The sequence below is a fragment of the Gavia stellata genome, chromosome 5 (assembly GCF_030936135.1).
Source record: "Gavia stellata isolate bGavSte3 chromosome 5, bGavSte3.hap2, whole genome shotgun sequence".
NCBI classification, from domain to species: Eukaryota; Metazoa; Chordata; class Aves; order Gaviiformes; family Gaviidae; genus Gavia; species Gavia stellata.
This window is the reverse complement of record NC_082598.1, coordinates 63,498,545-63,514,872: the sequence shown is the minus strand read 5'-3', so window position 1 is coordinate 63,514,872 and position 16,328 is coordinate 63,498,545. Positions and strand designations below refer to the sequence as shown.

At 60.6% G+C, this 16,328-nt stretch overlaps 3 long non-coding RNA genes across 3 annotated transcripts; all 3 read right to left on the bottom strand.

The window, feature by feature from the left end:
* Window positions 1–1,850: 1,850 nt before the first annotated feature.
* On the bottom strand, window positions 1,851–3,475 carry LOC132317140 (uncharacterized). The gene is made up of 3 exons (XR_009484017.1): window positions 3,381–3,475; window positions 2,328–2,428; window positions 1,851–1,897 (listed from the first exon to the last, which is right to left on the bottom strand). It is a non-coding gene; the product is annotated as an uncharacterized LOC132317140 (long non-coding RNA).
* An 8,512-nt stretch (window positions 3,476–11,987) lies between these two features.
* On the bottom strand, window positions 11,988–13,014 carry LOC132317165 (uncharacterized). The gene is made up of 3 exons (XR_009484018.1): window positions 12,983–13,014; window positions 12,121–12,190; window positions 11,988–12,009 (listed from the first exon to the last, which is right to left on the bottom strand). It is a non-coding gene; the product is annotated as an uncharacterized LOC132317165 (long non-coding RNA).
* A 1,214-nt stretch (window positions 13,015–14,228) lies between these two features.
* On the bottom strand, window positions 14,229–15,385 carry LOC132317018 (uncharacterized). The gene is made up of 3 exons (XR_009483982.1): window positions 15,352–15,385; window positions 14,658–14,823; window positions 14,229–14,256 (listed from the first exon to the last, which is right to left on the bottom strand). It is a non-coding gene; the product is annotated as an uncharacterized LOC132317018 (long non-coding RNA).
* Window positions 15,386–16,328: the final 943 nt, after the last annotated feature.

The window sequence follows — 16,328 nt, the reverse complement described above, 5'->3', positions numbered from 1 at the left end:
CATGAAGGAGCAGAAGTACACCCAACCACGACGACCGGTTTGCACAACTAGGAAGCGGGGCAGGCGAAGCACTCCCTCAGCCCCACAAAGGCACATGCCTTGGCGAGGGGAACCGAAGCCAGCCCCTCCATCTGCCCCTTCGGCTCCTTACCTGCACGGCTTCTCCTCAAGCACCTGGCCCTTGAGGAACAGCTGTCTCCAGCCTTCTCCCAGGGGGGAAAGCAGCCTCTCCTCGCCCAGGGTTTCGCTGGCCCACCTCAGGAGGCTGGGAAGGAGGTGGGGAAGCAGCTGCCTGAGCTCCTCCGTGCTCCTCAGGGCAAGCACCACTTCAGAGATGGCACGGGTGATCTGCAGAGAAACGTGACCAAGAAGCCCCTCTTCAGGCAAGGCCTTTTCCCACCAGCCTGGTTCCCCTGCCTGCCTGGGGCAGGGGGGTTACTGTCCGCAATTGTCACTTCTGCGACAGCCTTGTGGCTCAGGAGCAAAGGCTGTCCCAGCTCCCCACACTGCTTGAGGCCGGCCCAGCACAGCGCCCTGGGAGTCTCCAGGGGCATCTGCAAAGGGCACCTGACTCCCTCATGCCGAAGTAGGAGTTACAAAGCAGATGCAAAGCTGCAGAAACGTGTCTACTGTTGAACGTACCATCAAAGTCTCCAGAGCAGTCTGATGGTTGTGCTGCTCACAAGGGGAGGAGTTGGTCCCCAGGCAGTTGTTTCCTGCTCTGTTTAGTTTCTCCACTAAGCACCTCAGGACCTGAATCCCAATGGTGCTTCTCCCCAGGCTCCTCCACAGCTCCACCGTGTCACTGCAAGGGAACAGATGTTCACCCCTGAACCCCTATCTTCGCAGTCCTGCAGTGCCCTCAAACCTTCTCCTCATCCGCAATGGGGCTTACAATGCCCCACTCACGGCAGAGACACAAGCACGCAGTCTTGCAACACTCAAGACAGCCCAGGCAGAAAAAAGACCTGCTTCTTAACTGGGCCACCCCAGTGCACGCAAGCTGCGGAGTCTCTGTTTGACTACAGTGGGGAAGTGGCTGGTGCACGTACCTGTCCATGGGCAGACCTTTCCGGAGGAGACTGCTGACGACGGGCTCCTGGTGAAAGTGGGCGAGGAGAAACACGGCCCGGAGCAGGAAGGGCCTGTGGGTGCTCTGCCGCATGTAGGTGCAAAGGGTCTTCAGGATTTTTGGCACCTGAATGGAAATGGAGGAGAAAGAAGGGCTCGGTGCATCCTTTACCCCCTCCTGCGGGGCCCAGACACAGTCATTCAGCACAGGAGCAGTGCAGACCTAGAGTCCAGACCTAGCTTGAAACCTCACCCCTTCCACCCTGCCTGGCCCTGGCTCACGTCTGGAGCTGGGTGTGCTCTTGGCAATTGTGCGCACGTACGCACACATGCACGCGCTCACACGCACAGACTCAGTCACTGCACGTGCCTGGGCCCAACCGTACGAGCAGCTGCGTGCCCTTGCGCACACAGAGGACACGGGCACGTTTTACACCCAATGCTTGAAGAACTCTCCCCACATGTGTGTAGCGATGCAAGAGCAAAACCAAACACGCTCTTTGAGACCCTGAAGTCGCCTTGCAGGGCCTCTGCAAGGGCACCTGACTCCTTCAGCAGCCCCTTGGCTCGACACACAGGTGGCATTTCTTGAGCCTGTGCCAACTGCACAGGGTGTCGTTAAACAGCCAACAGGAGCAAAGACAAAGTCAAATGGGAAAAAGGTCGACTTTACCTCCTGGACTATTTCCTTCCTGCATTCCACCAGGAAGATGAACACCCACTTCCATAGTGGCTTCACACACGTGGGTGTGACGTGCAGCAAGCTGTGCAGGACCGCAGTCAGAAAGTCTGTAGCCTGCGCTGGAGGGATGCACTTGCAAACAGCCTGGAGAGAAGTCAGGAACAAGAGAGACCATGTCACAGCTCTGCTCCAGCAATTCAGAATGGAAAGGAAACTTGACAGAACTGTTAGTTCGGCAGTCATGCAGGGGGCAATCACTTTTTCCTCCTGCTATGCATACAGTGCTGTTCACATCTGATGCAGCTACCCGATTGGGAAGTGTCGCCCCCCATGTTGTTTGCTTATTATGTACCAAATTTGTATTCTGACAAGAGCAATCACACACGCACACATATACGGTATATACTCCCGCATGCCTAAAGGACAGTCTTGTCTCAAAGCCTCCTGCTACTTGCTAACAACAGCCATCCTGGACAGCTTGCTCTGGAGACAGCGAGACACTCTGGAGGGGAGCAGGGAGACGTGCAGGAGCCCAGGAGCTGGGCCCCCACCCTGCTCTTTTGAGGCCAGTTACCTTTGCTATTTTGGCACAGGTCTGCACGGTGTCTGGGCTGTTCAGCTCCTCACCAAGGCACCTGATCTCATCTGCCTGAGGCACCACCTCCATGGTCCTGGCTGGAACAAACACCAGGAGAAAAGGGGAGTCACGCCCACAGAAAGGCAACCTCTGGCCCTAGATACTGCTAAAGGAGAACGCAGGGGGTGGCAGTGAAAGCCACAGGGAAACCCAGGGCCCTCCTGAACTCGGTGCAGCAGGATTTCCTGAGCCCGATAAATGGCTGACAAATCCCGGGCTGGAAAGAGCCCTCTTCCTCCTTGAACCATTTGTTGGGGCTTCAGGGTTTCAGCAGCTACTGGCCTCTGATCCCAGCAGCTGTGTCCCCTATTCCCACACAGGCCACCATCGTCTCTGGGAGGCAGGAAACCTCCCCGTGACTGCCTCAGCACAGGCAGACCCTGCTGCCTGAAGAGGAAACGGTCCAAACACAACCCTTTGCGGCACGCCCCGGGCCTGCAGTTCAGATCCCTCTTCCCTGCCCAGTTTGCTCTGGGCAGCAAATTGGTTTCCTCTCTTGTGCTCAGCAGGAGAGTTCTTCCCTGGCGGCGATGAGTTTGGATAGTTTGCCTGGGGAGCTGCCTGTCTCTCCAGGCTCAAGGCAGGGAGCAAGGGGGAAGGCACCCTCTGGAATGTCAGGGGCCTCATCCGAGCGAGTTGTCTGACCACCCTCTGTCTCTCCTGGAACATGGAGGGGGGCAGACATGGAGGGGGACAGTCCCCAGCATTGGTGGCAATGTCCTGCTCTCAGACAGCAGTGGGGGATGGCCCTGACCAACTGCACACATGCGCTGCGGAGGTGGGACTCAGCGACCCTCTCCCAGGGATCCTTCCTGACATGTCCAGGGAGGCAGAGGGCTAACAGGGTGGGGGCACAAAACCAGCCAAGCACGTTGCCTCCCCCTTCCCTCCTGGGGACAGGGCCTGGCCCTGCAGGATCCCAGTGGTGCCAGGCCGGGAAGGGAGGGAGGATCAGGCTGAGCAAGGCTGGGAAGCGCCCACTCTCCTTACCTTGCATTTGGAGAAGGTAGCCAAGGCAGACCCATGCCCTCTGGCGGGACGTGGCCAGGCAGTCGCTGGTCAGAGTTGCCAGCAATCCCACCAGGGAGCCGAACCGCTTGCAAGGACGTCCTATCTGCAGGGGAGAGCAGCAGGAAAAGGGTCGCAGGCAGCCCCAGCACCCACTCCCCTCTATCGCCCATCCTGCTCCCTGAGCAGCGACTGGGCAGAGGGGCAGGCAGAAGGGCTGCCCCGTAATCCCTGGAGCCCCAAAACCCAGCACCCAGTTGGGCAGGGCTCCCTTCTGGGGCCATGAATGGTGGGAAAAGGGCGCCAGGGCACGCGAGGGGGCTCTACTCACCATGAGCTCGAATCGCTCCTTGCAAGCTCCCAGCACGTGCGTGCAAACCTGCAGGGCTCTCTCCCGCTCCCATTCTTTGGCTGAGGTGAGCCAGCCCTTCAGGACCTGAGGCAGGGTGCATCTCTCTCACAACAGGCATCTTTCTCTCCCTGAGATCCCTCTCCAACTCCCTCCTTCTCTGGCCCCTTCCCAGTGCCATCCCCAGCCCCACCGAGCACTGGCACTGCTGCCTCCACCGCCTCGCTCCCTCCAGCCGCCTCTGCCCTGAGCCCGCTGTTGCTACCCTGCCAGCGTCTCCCCACTCCAGCCTTCCTCCAGGCTGCTCTCAGCCAGCTCAGGGCTGGCTCTGGGCTTTCCTTCCATCAGGGCCCACTGCTCTGCCTGGCCTGAGGATGCAGTGGCCGGGCGCTCCCGTCTCCCAGCTCAGCCCCTGGCCCCGGCCAGACGCACAGCCTCAGAGCAAGGAGCCAAAGCCCCACGTTCCTGCAGGAAAGGTATCCACCTCCTAACACCCTCTAAGGCCTCCACTCTCTGCCCCTGCAACACTTTCCCTCTTGCCCCACGGCTACTCACATGGACCACGTCATCAAAGCAGGCAGAGGTCACCTCTGCCTCCAGAAAGGTTTCTAGGAGATGGCCCAGATCTTCCACGCATCTCCTGTGCAGGTCCTGGTCCTCGGAAGGACAGGACAAGACAGTCTGGCAGCACACTGACAGCAGCTTGCGATTTTCCTTCCGCCTCAGAGGTGGCCTCAGCTTGCTGGCCAGAGGAAAAAGGAAGAGAAAACAGAAAGGAGATTTACTGTCTCCAGAGTAGCTCAAACCACACCTGGGTTCCTCCTAATCGAGGGCCCCAAATCCAACACCCCCACCCACGCCAGCGAGCACTGCCTTCAGCGCCAGCAATTCCTGCCTCCTTCAGGCAGCAGGCAAACCCCTGCCCCAGGTTAAGGAACCCCGGGGGCTCCCTTCCTGTGGGAGACACCCGACATGGGGGACACCCTCCCACTCCACAGCCCCAGCAGCTCCCGGCCCCATGCTCAAGGCCACTGGGGCTGCCCCAGCCAGCTGGGATGGGGCACACTGGGAGTCCCCACAGCCCGGGGAACAGACCTCACCTCAACTCCTCCAGCGCCTGGAACACTCCATACACCAGGGAGTCCCAGGGCTCCCCCTTGATGCAGTCCTGCAAGTCCCAGAGAGAGAAGCACAGAGTTGGCAGGGGCACGGGACGGCCCTCCCGCCTCCCCTGGGGGGACACGTTCTGCTGCCAGGCCTGGGCAGACACTGCCCCGTCACCCCCACACATCCCCAAAGGCACCGCAGAAGGGACCCTGCTCCCCAACCACAGCCACCCAGCACCAGCACTCAAGAGCCCCACCAGCTCTGGACACAGCTCCAGGAGCTCACGTGAAGCCCAGAGACCATCGTGCCTCTGGGGTAACGAGTCCGATGGCACAGCCCTAAACTCCCCCATGCGACCGCCCCGGCTACAGGCACTCACCAGCAAGGTCCACGTTGCCTCCTGCTTTAAGGACAGCTCAAAGCTGCCGCGGTTGCCCACAACCCGGATGGCACAGCTGACCTCGGTGATGCTCTGCACCAGGGCGAGCTTGAGCTGCAAGTCCTGAGGCCAAAGACAGCAAAGCACCCCTTCAACTCTTTGAAGGGCTGAGCTGAGAGGTGGAAGAAGAGCATGGGCAGGGGAAACCCATGGGGGGCTGGATCTGGACGTTGAGGACAAACCCTTCCTTGGGAGATCTTTAGAAAGAGACTGACCATCTCGGTACACCCCAGCCCCAAGGGGCTGGAGCTGGGACACCCTGCCCTGGCACATCCCTGCCCTGCGCGCCCCATGCTCCTACCCTCTGTTTAGCTCTGGAGAGCCGCAGGATGTTGCCCACGATTTCTTTATCCACGCGGGTGAGCAGCTGCTCCTTGGGGGCACGCAGCGCAATGCCGCTGTAGGTGCGCATCAGAGCAGCACGAATGGCCTGGGCGCTCTCCATCTTCTGCCACCGCTGGACCTGTGTCAACAGAGATGCCCCGAGAGGTCAGCCCCGGGACTTTGGCAGGCTCCTGCAGCAGGCCCTGCCCCGCACCCTCACCAGCTCCTTGTTTCCCTGGGCACCTCCCAGCAGCTCCCCAAGCCACTCCTCGAGCTGCGAGCTCCAGGGCCAGAAGTTGTTCCCATCCCACAGCTTGGGATCTCGCATGGGGATGGGGACGAGGGGCAGCCAGCACCACACACTGCTGGCTCTTTTACCACTGATTTGAGAGGTCGAGGAGCTGCCTGGAACCTTTCTGTGGAAAGGTATCTGACAGAGCCTGCCACGGTCCTGCTCAGACACGCAGCCCGTGCGCGTCAGGGGTGCAGATGAGCCCACTCTGCTCACCTCCCCAGGCCAGGCTGCACCGCTCTCTCTGTAGGGCCCTGCCCTGCCCTGAAAGGCTTCCCCACAGCCCCCAGGTGGGGAGCAGAGCCAGCGAGACTTCACCAGGCTCCTGCTCTTGGCCCTCAGCTTTGGGGAAGGGTCAGAGTGTCGCACCGTGCCCACCCCCTTGTCGCCAGCTCCTGCTGAAGTTAAGTCAGGGGCAAGGTGGCTGCAAGCAAGCAACCGCTGCAGCTGCCCCAGGTGGCTCTGATCCACCCGGTGTCAAACCCCCTCCTCTCCAAAGACACCTCAGGGGCCCCAATGCCAGGACGTCCCCTCTGAAACACAGGTCTCGGGTAGCTCTTACACGAATGCTTACCTAAAGGCAGCTGCCACAATTTGGCTGCTGCAGGTGTAGAAGTGAAAGGCGGCCAAAAAAGGAAAGCCAAACAGGGAAACCCTGGCTCCTTTACCTTCCAGCCCATGGAAGTCTGATAAAACCAGCTTCTGGTGAAAGCAGCGGAGAACATGGTCACCGTGTCCAAGACCAGATGGAAGTGGCTCTCAGCCGTGTGGGACACAACAGAAATCATTCCCTGCAACCACAGAGAAACAGGGAGTTGGCTCCAGCCCAGGCACTCGGCCATGGCCAGCAACAATGGCCAGGCAGGACATTGCAGCAAGGGGGAAATGGCAGCAAGGGGGAAATCGAGGTCTGGAGCAGCCCTGCCTCTCCCCTAGGAACAGGCAGGGGATGCGCAGGACATGAACATCACCTCACCTGGGCTTCAGACAGCTGCACAAAGCTTGTCTCCTGCAGGAACCTCAGCACCTGCCCTTGGACGTGTCTGAGATCCTGACAAGCTGCCAGCACTGTCCCAAGGGCCTTGTACAGGAAAAGCTGCAAGAGAAGAGGCCACGTCCGAGATGTGCTCATGGCCCGACCTATCAGGAAAGGTCTGGCCCCAGACAGACCCGACCACCCCTGGTGGTAGCCAGCCACTGGAGTAGCCCAGGGAGGCGCATTTTGGGGGCAAGAGAAGGGGAAGCAATGAAAACCGCCTGCGTGGGCAGAGCCCCAGCCCTGGCGCGGGGCAGGAGACACACCTTCTCCCAGGAGCCGGCGGCAGAGCTGCCCAGCTGCTGGCTCAGCTCCTGGCTCAGGCCCATGGTCCAGGCCCTGTCCTCGATGGGCTCCAGTGACGCTCGCAGGAACTGTGGGGAACAGAGAGGAAGCGAGTGTTCCCCTGCCCTTGGCCAGGATGCTTTCTACGCTCGCATGTCCCGGGACACTGCTGAGGGGAGCTACTGGGAATGGCAGACTCTTCCCCTGCCCCACCCAGCCCTCTTTTCACCAGCCTCCCTCTTCTCCTAACACCTCAGGCGAGACCCTCCCGGCATGCCAGACATAGAGGAGGAGGCAGTGCTAAGGCGTGTGCCACAGCGATAGAGGGCATTAGCCATCAGCCGTGGCACGTGCGCAGACAGCAGCTCCTCTGAGCGGGCAGGCACCTACTGCGGGGGGAGGCACAGGGCACTCAGGAGGTGCCCCCACCTCCTGCTGCCTACACAGGCAGCCCCGAGCTTCCTCCCACAACTTTGTCTGTTCCCTCTTCTCCCCCTCTATTTGTGACACCCCCCAAGGAAGCTGTACCTTGAGCACACGATGCTCCCACTCTGCAGAGTCCAGGGACCTCTCGGTTTTCCCTAGAAAGCAAGAGGAAGCAAAAGCCCTCGCTGCTATTTAAGCTCACACCAAAGACAAGCCCTGTGGTCTCCTTTGCAGTCAGACCTCCCAACATTCCCAGGCCATCACACTAGAAAGGGCCTACAAGCACCTACACCAAAGCCCTTGTGAGGCCAAAGACACAGGAGGGATCCCAGGAACATTTGTCAGGGCCACTGATTCAAGCTGGGCAAGGACGTGCTGTCCACGGCAGATCCCCACTGCTTGACTGCAGCTCCCAGAACAACTCCGACCATTGCGTGCCAGCGTGCATTGGCAACACACATTTTCTCCTTAATGACCCACCACTTTCTGCCCATTTGCAGCTTTTTTCCCAGGCTATTGCCAAGGACAGCTGCTGCAAACCTGGCCTGGCCTGGCAACTTGGTTCTCCAAAACCAGGGGCAGCACCCCCTCCAGGAGCACCAGTCCTGTCCCTTCCCCAAACACCGTCCCAGCCAGGACATGGGGGTGCCGCCAAGACCTGCCCTCCAAAAGGACATCAACAGCCCCATCCATCCCCTGGGCCAAATCGACAGTGGGGGACGGCTGCCCCCAGCCTCAGCTTTGGCTCCCTGGAAGGGGAAAGGCTGCAGAGCAAGTGCTGGGGAACTGGGGACAATTCTCCTCCGTCACGCTGGGAAGCTGCATTTTCCTGCTCCCCTTCCCTCCCCCCAGCCTCTCCCTCCCCACCCGCACTTTACCTTCCAAGTACTGCAGCAGGAGGGGGATCTCGGTCGCCCACACCACCCCCAAGGCTCGGTGTATCCTGCCATGCAGGGCCTGCAGCAGCTGCAAGGCAGCGACTGCACGTTCGCCGCTCTTGTGAGGAGCTGCTGCCACCACCTAGGCGAGGGCAGGAGAGAAGGGTCGCTCCTGCCACCAGAGCTGCAGTTTTTCCCGGGAGGGAGGGAGGGAGGGAGGGATGGAGGGATGGAGGGAGCTCGATGCCGCTCCTGCACCCGGGGTGCTGCTAGCCCCAAGAAAGGAGTGGGATACCGGACAGGCCTAGGCAGTCTCAGGCACACTGCCTCCTCCTTGGGGGATCCCGGCACTGGCCTCAACAGCATCTCTGCCCTGGGCTCCCCCACCACCCCTGGCCAGAAAAGCTCTTTCCCCCGGGCCCCACTACTCACCAGCAGTCGAGCCAGCAGGGCCTGGGGAGCCGGCAGCCGGGCTGTGGGGAGGAAGAAAGGCTGGGTGAGCCAACGAGCCCCTGCCATGCCCTGCCCATCGCGCCTCCAATGCTCCGCACAGGGCTGAGGGCTGAGAGCAGCTGTGCTGCCATGGCGCTGACCCGGGAGAAATCCCCAGGGCTGCCCAGCACGGGACGAAGGCAGCTCCAGCATGGCCAGGAACAAGCCCCGGCTCGCCAGGAGAGTGCTGCGAGCAGGAGAGGCAGGCCTCTGCGCTGGGCAAGGGGCAATGCAGGGCAGAGCCCCTCGTGCCCAGCAGCAGAGCCTGGCTCCGCTCTTTGGTTCTCCCAGGCTTCTGCTGAGGGCTGGCAGGGTGCATGTAGACACAGACTGGCCAAGCCCCTGGCTGAACCCATTAGCTTCTACCTTGCTCCTGGGAGTCCACGGCGTCAGGCTCCTCCTCATCTTCTTCACACCCTGCACTCTCCCGTCTCTCAACTAGGGCTCGGAGACAGCGGGAGAGCGGGATCAGCATGCCGCTGTACTGGGCTGGCACCACATACTGCAGCAGCCTCGGCCACAGGAGCTGCAGAGAAGAACCAGACAATTCACCACATCAGCATTTCTATTCAGCTCAAAGACAAAAATGACAGTCTGCTTTTCCCTGAGCCTTGTGTGCTTCAGCACATGTGAGGGGAGAGGTTCACAGCATGGGGAAGCACGAGGAAAAATGCCCTGAAGGCAAGAAGTGGCCACAGCAGCAGGGCACAGGGCGACTTACTTTGGTCATCCCTCTCAGAGAGACGTCCAGCGAGCCCAGGATGTCCACACACAGGGCTCGAAGAGCTCCTTCCTCCGGTGTTACCCAGGCAAAAAGGCCTCCTGCCACCTGTAAGACAGAGTTGGCAAAACCCATGTTACTCTCAGCTCCCGACCGACAAGGCTCAGGCATGGCCCCACCAGTGCTCCTGCGCCAACCTCCCAGGAGCACTGACCTCCAGAAGGAGGACAAGGACGGCCAGACCCAGCTCGGGAACCACTTCCCAGACCCTGGGAAGGACTAGGAAGCCTGGGAGCAGAAAGAGACACCGCTTGTCTGCACAGTCCCCCAGGACCCAAATGCTGCTGTCGTGCCATGGTGAGGAACGTGCCCTTCAGCAGGGCTGTGTTTGATGCCAGCCCTGGCAGCAGCACGCCCAGCCCGACAGATGTGGAGGAGAACCTGGCTCTTTCCTTTGTCCTGCTCCCAAAGCAGAGCCTCCCCAAGCCCTGGAGCAAAGCAACACCCACAGATCCCCTGGTTGGAGGGAGGCTCTAGCCAGAGGGAAGATCCTCAGCAAGTCAGCAAAAGGCTCAGCCATGCCCATCCTTCATCTCCTGGGCACCCAGCTGGAAACACTCACCAAAGGGACTGCCAGACGGCCTGTCCCCTTGGCAGAAGGGATGTGCGTCCCCAGACTGCTATTGGATGGGCAGGGCATGCTTTTGAGGGCCAGAGTATGAGAACACCACAGAAAGATCCTCTAGCCAGGCCCATCTGGCTGCAGTGGCTGTGTTTTGCTGATTGTCTGTGAGCACTTAAGGATGGAGGATGTCCTGTCCCTAGAAGACCCCTCCCTTTGCAAGGCAGCTTTGCTGAAGGTGTCTGTGGGCACAGCTCAGCCTGTGGGGTGCGCAGGCAGCCCCACAGTCCCAGGTGGCACGACCGGGTGCAAACCCTCATCATTCACTGACGTCTCCACCAACATCAGCACACACACACACGAGGAACAGCCATTTGCAGGTCATTCCAATGGCAGCGCCGGCGCTGATGGCCCTGCAGCGTGGAGCTCTCCATGCTCAAGGATGCCTGCAGGAGCTCTCAGCACAGGCCAGGCACCGCTGGAAGCCCCAGGTGTCTCGCTCTGCCCTTACCAGTCTGCCTGAGGTCCGGCTGAACTCGTTGAAGATGTGCCCCACCACATCCCATGCCCAGCAGCTCTGGGAGCCGGAGCTGAGCAGCTCCCGGATGAACTCCAGAACTGCCCTCCGCACCTGCCAGGGGAGAGCGTGGTTACGGTCCTCCTGTTCAAAACCCAAAGGGAAGCCGCCTTTGCTTGGGGGCAGCCTTTGTGGCTCGCGGAGAGATGACAAGCGCACGGCAGAAGCTTTCGCTACTGCTATCAGGGCTGGGCTTTAGCACCAGGCTGGATGGGCATTTGCCCCACAGAGCACAGCGACCTCCCCGCTCCACTCTGCCAGCTCTCCCCGGGGAAGAGCCATCACCCACTGCCTGGGCAATGCGCTGGCACTTCCCCAGGCACCCCAGCTCTGCCCTGAGGGAAAGGCTTCCTCTGCCTCCCCTGGTGGCACTGTCCCTTCCCAAACCAGCTCACCTGGGCACTGGGGTCGTTGCACACTGACCCCATGGCCTCCACCACCTGGGGCAGCTTCTCTCTCACTGCAGGTGCTGGAAGAGATATGGAGAGGTGTGCATTGAGGCAGAGCCCCAATGGCAGAAGCTTCCAAGTTTTTCGCACACCAAGGGGACAGAAAAGCGGGGCCTGACTCTGACTTCACAGGAGGCAGCGGCGTAGCCAGAGCGACTCCATTTCTAGAGGCACAGCTGTTTTATAGGGACTGAAAGCTATGGTAATATGGTAACACAGAGCACGTGAGAAATGACTTGGGTACAAGCAGCCCCTGTGCACCAGCCCACCCGCCCACCCACGAGCCTGCCCGTGTTACTGAGCTTGGAGCATCATCCCTGGTGTGCCACCATTTCTAACTGCCGGAGGAGAGCTCGAGCCCTGTCGCAGGGTGTCAGCTCGGCTGGGGGACCCGCTCTTTGCAGCTCCTTTTGGGTGCAGGTGCACCGCTTTCAGCCCGTTCCTGCTCTCAGCCCAGCAGCCCCAACCCCTGCCTTCTGTCCCTGGCCCATGGCACTGACCGTCAGAGTGGGCCAGCGCTCCCAGCAGGCCCAGGGCTGCCACGCGACCGGCCTTGCTCCCACCGCTCTCCGGGGAGTGCAGAAACATGCTCGTCTCCTCAGGGCATATTCGTGCTGCAGGGAAGAAATCGCATTCTGCACTAGCAGGCAGCTGCCTCTGACTGCCGAGGACAGGGAGAGAGCCGCCACAGCACGATGGGGGATCGCCCAGTCTCCTCTCCTTACCCTGCAGCGCGATGCAGCGGGGAAGTTCTGCCTTAGGGGCCAGGCCAGGCTCTTTGGTCACGTCAGGGAGCTGTGGGAACAAGGTCTGTTTTAAAGAAATCTGCATCAGCATTGAGGGGGACTGAAAAGAAAGGGTGCTCTCTGCCCTCCTCTCCCAGAGTCCTGCTGCGACTTGGCTGAGAGGGAAATCACTGTGGGAACAGGGCTGCCGCTCAGGCCCATTCCGAACAGCCAGGATCAGGCCTCCTGCAGCCTTAAGGAACCTACGTGGCACCTGTCTCACAAATCCTGCCATGTTCCTGGCCTGCAGGAAGGTCTGTGAGACAACGGGGGAGGAAGAGGAGGCTAAAGCTACCTAAAGGCACATCTGGGAGAAGGGGAGTCCCTAACACCAGCTCCCAGGGAAAACCACAAACCCTCCTGGATGGGGCTTCTTGTTTGCCCTCCCCTCAGAGCAGCATCAGCAGGGTCTCTTTCCTCTGAACAGAGCCCGCTGTTGACAACTCCGTTTCCCGGCACTTCCCACTCATCAGACCTCAGCCCTCACTGGACGGGACTGGACACAGCCCTGGGCATTAGGGCAAAGCTCTTCCCATGCACAGAGCCCTACAGAGATGGCAATGCCTCCCTTCCTGAGAAGACGAGCCCCGGGGACTCTTGCCTCCCTTCTGGCCCCTCCCCGCATTTCTCTTTTCTTGCCCAAAGAGTGTGGGGAAGTCTCAGGCCTCCTCTGCTCTCCCCCTCCCTGTTCCTTCTCTAAGGCCTTCCCAGCTCCTCCTGGCACCCCACAGCTCCCCAGTGCCTCGTGGCACTCGCGCAGACCCACCCCAGCAGCCACGCCGGGCCCTGCGCAACACCTCACCTTGTTGACCCGGGAGGTGTCTCGGACCTCCTCAGATTGGTGCAGCAGCCAGAGGAGCTGCTCCCAGGCATGCTCGCGGTGCTGCTCCTCACGCAGCAGGACCTCCATCATGGCAGCCACCGCCCTGAGCACAGCCTGCTTGTCCTGAAGAGGGAAGAGAGACGCTCTGCTTGGAGGGCTGAAGGTCTGCCTAGCACTCAGCATCGCCTGCACACCAGTCTGCCCTTCCCACTGGGAGGGGTTTCCCTTTCCCTTCTGCCCTGCAGCAGAAGGGCTCACTCCAGAGGAGAGAGAGCAGTTCCCCACGCTCGCACCCCAGCCCTCCCTGCAGAAAGGCCCCAGGACTCGGCTGCTTCCTGCCAGAGAGCCTCCAGCCCCAGGCACAGTGACAGCAGGCTCCCGGCCTGGGATGCTTTCTCATTCAGACCGCTCCCTCCCCTCACCCCTCTGCTCGCACCCCACCAGCCACAGACAGACCCACCAACGTGGACATCCCCGCTGTGGCCCCAGGCGTGGAAAGCAGCACTTCTTACCTCTTCTTCCTCGCAGCCCAGCCAATTTACCAGCGCGTAACGGAAGACTGGGTAAATGTCTTCACAGAGCTGCGCTTCCCCGTTGCGAGGGAAGGGGCATTGCTCCCGGCTGCCGAAGTACGTATTGACCCCTTTTGACCATTGCTCCAGAACTGCACCAGGAGAAAGGGAAGGGCAGCACGTGAGAGTCTGCAGCAGGGACGGTACCTTGCACCCTCACCCAAGCCTGCTCTAAGGACGGTCCCAGGCTCGGCAGGGCTCAGCCCAGGACCAGATCTGCATCTGAGGCCAAGCTCTGCCCTTGAGGTGTCTGGTTTCAAACACCCCACCGTTTCTCTCCTCCTCCCCATCCTTTTCCTCCTCAATGGCCTGTTCCCCTCCAGTATTTCCGAGGGTAAACAGGGGAACAGAAGCCATGGGAAGAGACCCAGGAGTTCCCCTGTGCAGCGCTGTTGCGTCCTGCCCACAGAAACCTCCGGGACTTATCCCGCTCCTTCTGCACACTCACAGAAGTTTGGGATCGCCAAGGCCTGACCTCGCTGTGGGCTGACTCCTGCCATGTTCCCTCTGAGATCACATGGAGGCATCAAAGGCCACCCCAGCCCCTGACCCTGGGACCCCAGCTAAGGAGCCGACACTCACCACTGCAGACGGCGCGCAGGATCCGGCCACTCCCCACCTGGCTCAGCATGGCACGCAGGGCAAGCAGCGTCATTCCCACGAAGGGGATGCACCGCAGGGCTGCAGAGAAGGCAGGGACAGAGGGACCGAGAGGGTCAGTGAGAGACACGGGAGACCGGGGTCGATCCCTGGCAAGGCTGGGGCTGCTGGGCCATGCGGGACATGCCAGAGGGTGTGGGGAGGGCTGCCTTCCCCAAGGGGGACACAGGAAAGCCCTTTAGGGAAATGGGGGGACGGTGTGGGGCAGAGACCCTGCGGGTTTGTCTCCAGTGGGTTCCCACCCTCCAGGAACCAGGACTGGGCTAGTAAGGCAGAGCTGCCGGCCAGCCCTGGCACAGAGCAAGGAGGCATGGCGACTTCATAGCCCCCCAGTTCAACACAGAGCCTTCAGGAAGGGGGAGGGTGCTTTCTCCCCGTTATCTCAGACCCCTACCCAAACCAAGAGGCCCAGGGTGCCGTACCGTAGCTGCGGGCCATTTTGCCCAAGGTGAGGAGCACAATCTCATCAGGGACCTTCCCCATGGCCTTCAGGTGGCTCTGGAGCTCAGACATGACAAAGTGGAAGCGGGAGCGGGCCAGAGCCACCAGGACGTCGCTAGCAGCCATCTTCACATCATCTGTCACACCCTGAAAAAGTGCCACAAGTTAAACACTCCCGAGAAAAAGGCTGAGGCACTCGGACAGGCTGAATGCCCCTATCTCCCCTGCAAGACCCCACGGGGCAGTTCGCTCAGGCCGGGCGCCTGCTGCCTCTTGTACCCTGGGGTAGGCGAGCAGCTCCCCGGTGAGACGAGGGAGGCTTTTCCCTAGCACAGCCCTGTGCTGCTGCCTTCTCTCCCTCTCTGCAGAGATGCCAGGAACAAACTGTCACAGACTCAAGGACCCCCTGGGGCCTCTCCACGGGGCTGCTGGGTTCCCAGGGCTGTTCCTCAAGTGAGCTTGAACCCAGCTCTCGCTCAGTTAGAAACAGCCCCGCGTCCACCTCTCTGCACTACTCTCTGCATCTCCTCTTCAAATTCCCTATCAGGAGGAGTCCCCTTCAGACCTCCACTGGGTCTGAATAGTTGAGGAACATCTCTGTGCTGCTCTGGATTTCCCCAAAAACCAGGGCCAGAGGCAGGCTGCTTTGGCGGCCTTGAAAGAGAACAAGCTCACCTGGGCTGCTCGCATGTCACTGGACACCTCTGCTATCAAGCGGTTCACGACACCGCTCTGCAAACTGCCATCGTCTCCTTGCAGGAAGCTCTCCAGCTCCCGGTATGTCTCCACTCGGTCACCCTGGGGACAGACCACACATGGGAGTGATGGGACTTGCTTTGCCCTCATTGCCAGGGACCCACGAGAGAGACCTACTGCCCCCCAAATCATCTCTCTGCCATGGGCACGAGGTACGAGCTGCAGGCATCGGTCAGGACAGCCATGGGGAATGGCAAGATCTTCCACGGCACCTCTGACACTACCAGAGAGCCAGACAGGGAGGTTGATTCCACCAGGGTAAAGGGCCATGCGGGAGCCTAGGAAGTCGTTCCTGAGGATGGGGGATGGTGGAGGTCAGACGGACAGTGCCAGGCGAGGAAGGGGAAGATGTGGGAATGAGACCAGTCCCTGAGGAGGGGGAGCCATGAACTCCCTGCACCTTGGGGCACAGTGTCGCTCCCCTCGCACAGGCAGGAGCCCAGGCGCTGGGACAGTTCTGGAACCAAAGCTAAGGTGGGGCCTCGAGCACTTGGGCAAAGGTGCTGGAGAGATGCTGGGATTTATGCCAGAGGCTTTGCCTTGTCCAGGAGAGCACTGCAAGCTCCCAGGGAAAGGAGGGAGGGAGCAGTGGCATTAGTCCAGCTGGAGCGGCAGGATCGGCGCTTGGGGACGAAGCGCCTGCAGGAGGGCAGAGGTGCCATCAGGCGAGATCCCCCTCTGCCACGGCACCTGGGGAAGTCAAGGGCTTGGAGGGGAGCCCTCGAGCCCCCTTGTCTCACCTCATGGTCTTGCAGCCGCTTTAGCAGAGAAGCCCCACTAGCCACAGAGATAGTGACGGCTTTAGGGACAGCCTTCTTTGCCCTGCCTCCATTCTCAGGATGTGCAGGTCTGGACTGAGAACCAAAGCACGGGCAGAGAGCTGGAAGAAAAGAAAG